At 42.5% G+C, this 4,936-nt stretch overlaps 1 pseudogene; it reads left to right on the forward strand.

The window, feature by feature from the left end:
- Positions 1-2,887: 2,887 nt before the first annotated feature.
- LOC102767754 overlaps positions 2,888-4,936 on the forward strand; it is an 8,335-nt pseudogene continuing 6,286 nt past the window's right edge.

The raw sequence follows: 4,936 nt of genomic DNA on the forward strand, positions 1-4,936 counted from the left end.
ATAAAGAATAAAAATGACAAAAATAAGTACCTATCAATAATAACATCAATGTAAATGGATTAAATGCTCCAATAAAAAGGCATAGGGTAGCTGAATGCATAAGAAAACTTGATGTCTACCAGAGACCCACCTTAGAAGAACAGACTCACACAGGATGAGAGTAAAGGGATGGAAAAGAATTGTCCATGAAAATGGAAATAGAAAAAAGACACTGGGGTGGCAATACTCATATCAGATAAAATAGACTTCAAAATAAAGGCTAATAAAAGAGAAAATCAAGATCACTACATAACATTAGAGGGACCAATCCAACAAGAGGATAAAACACAGGTAAATGCATATATACCCATATAGGACCACCTAAATATATAAAAAATCTTCTGGAGGATTTTGAGGGAGAGATCGACAGTAATACAGTCATAGTAGGTGACTTTAACAAACCACTGACTTCACGGGATAGACCATCCAGGAAAAAAAAAAGTCAACAAAGAAACAGTCTAAATAACACAGTAAATCGGATGGATTTAACTGACAGAGAACATTTCACCACAAAGCTTCAGAATATACATTCTTCTCAAGTGCATATTCTCAAAGATAGATGACATGTTAGAATGCAAAACAAATTTCTACAAGTTCAATAAGACTGAAATTATATTAAGCATCTTCTTAGATCACAATGGCATGAAATTAGAAGTCAATTAAAGTAAAAACACTCTATTTTTTCAAAAATGGCAGCAGAGTAGATGGATATGTCCCAAGCTTTTTCCTGGAGCAGATAGAATGAGCAGCTGAAAGGAATAATATCCACCCCAAATAGGCAAAGAAGACTCAGCTGGTGTGACAATTTGCAGCCGGGAAGGGCAGAGGATCACTGGAGAAAGGTAAAATCAAGATTCTGGGCAGGAGAGTCTGCCAGACCTCTGAGCCCAGAGGGTCAGAGTGAAACCACATGGCACCAAGCTGCGTCCCTAGGGACAGGCAAAGCATCTGACTGTGGAAAGAAGGTCCACAGGACTGCTGGAGGCAGGGGATTCTAGATCTGGGTCCACAGGCAGATCCCAGAGGGGGCATCCTGAAGAGCTGACCAGACCACACAGTGCTGGGAGGAGAGGAGCTCGCAGAGGCACAGTCTTTACCCTCTCTGTGGCCTGTGCCTTTCTTTACTGAATCTAGTTCATAGGACTTTTCAGATACAGACACTTATCCCGTGGCTGAGGTGCGGGAAAAAGTGCGGACTTGTGGAGTCTGAAGAAAGGCTGGGGAGAGGAGGGGTTCCAGGAGAAGTGGCAGCAAGTCTGGCGCTGAGTCATACCTGAGCCCAGGACCTGAGCAGCCATTTTGTCCTGAAGAGATAGCCCCGCCTTCCAGTCTCCAGGCAACCAATACAGCCACACCCAGATACTACCCTGAATAATACAAAGGATTAAAAACAAACAAAAAATCTGAATAGTCCCTGAAAGTCCACAGGGAATGGCTTAAAGAGAGGCCTTCAGTCCCTGCAACAGGAAACTGAGAAACCGCAGACAATACAGAAGACTGGGATCTTAAGCCAGCCAAAGGAACATTTCACTTTTTCATTTTTATTTTAATTTTATTATTATTTTGTTAACTCTTTTTTTCTTCTTTTTTCTTTGTTTTCCTTTTTTGTTTTTTGCTTTAGCTTCTATCTCTTTTCACATTATTTTACATCACTCTATTTTATTTTTTTATTTGCTATTTTTTTATTTTTATACTTTTTTTTAAAGCAATTTTTTGTAAATTTATTATATTTCTTATTTTCTTCTCCTCTTTCTTCTTATCTACTCATCCCTTTTCTACTTTCTCTATACTGAATTGAGGTCCTCCCCATACTCATCCAATTCTTAATCTTATTTTCTATATTTAAACTCAACTTCTACAGATTCTGGCCCCATCCTCTTTGCTGGGTGTTTGGTGTTTGTATTTTTTTGGTTTATCTATTGGTTCTGTGGTGTTTTCTCCATATATATATATCTTTACTCTCTTATCTTTTTTCTTTCTTCCTTATCATTTGTGTTCTCTTTTACCTCCCCTAATTCTCTTTTCTCAGGTGATCACTTATATTGGGGTTATTGGTGTCATGAGTACATTCATGCTTTGTTCCCTTTGTGTCATGTCTTTTCAAGGTGAATTTTATCCTGTCTGGCCAGTGTGTTAGAGAGCAAGTCACATAACCAGACACCTGGAGAGGAAACTCCATCCACGAATGGGTCAATAACACTTCAGACCCAACTACAGAGGCAGGAAGAAGGCAGCAGTGAGGGAGAGAGCATGAGTGAGTAAGGGAGCATAAGAGAAGTATGTGGTTGTGGTGTGTGTGTGTGTGTGTGTGTCACAGTTCGATCCCGCAGGACATTTGGGGGCAGGCTAACCAGGCTAGCCTAACTAGGAAGTCTCTGCTACTGTTGCAAACAGTACCAGGAAGCTGGCTCTTCCTCACAGGCCTAGTTTTTTTGAAGGGGAGAGCTGCTGTAACTGGGAACCCAGCCTCACCTCCATCCAGGGTGCCCTCAGATAACTCCTGGGACTCTACAGCCACCCCCTGCCAGGGACCTTCTACCTCGACTGTGTTCCCACAGTCATTGAGTCTCCAGCCACCATGAGCACACACTCCTGTGACTTTTGAAGTGTACTCCCCTCTGACTGGCCCAACGCTTTAGCCCAGAGCACTCCAACCATACAAGCAGCAGACATGTGCACAGCCCACTCCTGTCCAAGGAGCAGCAGCTGTGCAAGGAGCCTACCCCAGGACTAAGACCATCAGTCTCATGTGGCCTGCCCCTGTCTAAGGAGCAGCAGCTGTGTGAGTGTACTGCTCCCCCAACCAAGGAGCAGCAACCATGAGAGCAGTCTGAGGAGCAGCAGCCTCATGACCAACCTGCCCACGACTGAGAAGCAGCAGCCCCGTGCAGCCCACCCCCATCTGAGAAGTAACAGCTGTGTGCAGCCCACATGCTACACCTGTCCGAGGAGCAACAGCTGCATGAGCAACCTGGCCCATCCGAGGAGCAGCAGCTATGTGAGTAGCCTGCCTCCGTCCAAAAAACAGCACCTTTTCAAGCAGCCCGCTTCCATCTGAGGAGCAGAAGCTGCACAAACAGACCTCCCCCATCCAAGGAGCAGCAACTGTGAAGGCAGCTGGCACCCATATGAGGAGCAGCACCCCTGCAAACAAACTGCCCCTCTCCAAGGAGCAGCAGCCTCACGAGCAGGCTTCCCTATCCAAGGAACAGCAGCAGTGCACAGCCAGCCCCCATCCAAGGAGGAGCAGCCACATGAGAAGCCTGACCTCATCTTAGGTACAGCAGCTGTGCGAGCAGCCTCCCCTCACCAGCCAGAAGAACCACCAATGCTATGAACAGCACCAACCAGAGGAGCCACTGCCAACTGAGGAGCAGCCACTACCACAACTCCTCAAGGAGTAAACGCAGCCTAAGGAGCCACTGTCACCCATGGAGCAGGCCCTGCACAACTCTACATCTAGATCAGTCGGTGAGATAAAAAATGCGTAGACAAAGAAACCCCCAAAGGAAAGAAAAGGGGAAATCACCAGAAAAACAGCTCAGTGAAACAGAGGCATGAAATATGTCAGGAAAAGAATGTAGAATAAGGGGCATACAGTTCATAAACAGGATGGATGAAAAAATCAACAACTTATGTAAGAATCAAGGAGAAATGAAGAGTGATATAGCTGCAATAAAAAACACCATGGAAAGTTTCAACAGTAGACTAGGAGAAGCAGAGGACCGAATTAGCGAATTAGAAGACAGGGAAGCAAAACACACCCAAACTGAATAAGACACACACCTAGAACTGTCATAATTATGACAGCAAATGTTCAGGACAAAGAGAGAATCTTAAAGGCTGCAAGAGAGAGACAGAAAGTTATGTACAAGGGATCTCCCATTAGATTATCAAATTATTTCTCAACAGAAACACATTAGGCCAGAAAAGAATGGAAGTAAATTTACAAAGTGATTAAAAGCAAGGGACTGAATCCAAGAATACTCTATCCAGCGAGGCTATCATTCAAAATTGAAGGGGAAATATAGAGCTTCACAGACAAAAAAAGGCTAAGGAAGTTTATCACCAACAACCTAGCAATGTAAGAAATGTTAAAGGGACTAGTGTAAAAAGAAAAAAGGTAAGAAGGAAAGCAGGTACAAAAAATAAAAATGGCTGCAAACAAGTACCTTTCAATGATAACTTTAAATGTAAACGGACTAAATGCTTAAATCAAAAGAGATTGAGTGGCTGAATGGAAAAAAAAATAATGACCCATATATATGCTGTCTACAAGAGACCCACCTCAGAACAAGGGACTCACACAGACTGAAAGTGAAGAAATGGAAAAATATCTTTCAGGCAAATAGAAATGAAAAACAAAAAGTTGGGGTAGCAATACTTATATCTGATGAAATAGACCTCAACATGAAGGCTATAACAAGAGATATGGAAGGCCACTTTATAATACTAAAAGGACCGATTCAACAAGAGGATATAACCCTGATAAACATATATGCACCCAATGCAGGAGCACCCAAATACATAGAAACACTCCTGGAAGATATCATGGGAGAGATTGACAACAATACAGTCATAGTAGGAGACTTTAATACACCACTGATATCACTGGATAAATCCTCTAGACAAAAAACCAGCAAAGAAACAACAATCCTAAATGACTCACTAGATCAGATGGAATTAATTGACATCTTCACAACATTTCACCCAAAAGCCATGGAATATACATTCTTCTCAAGTGCTCATGGGACATTTTCAAAAATAGACCACATATTGGGTCACAAACAAAGCCTCCCCAAATTCAAGAAGATTGAAATCATACCAAGCATCTTCTCAGACCACAATGGCATATTATTAGAAATAAACTACAATAAAAACAACCCAAAATACTTAA

Source organism: Myotis davidii, unplaced genomic scaffold (genome assembly GCF_000327345.1).
Source record: "Myotis davidii unplaced genomic scaffold, ASM32734v1 scaffold416, whole genome shotgun sequence".
NCBI classification, from domain to species: Eukaryota; Metazoa; Chordata; class Mammalia; order Chiroptera; family Vespertilionidae; genus Myotis; species Myotis davidii.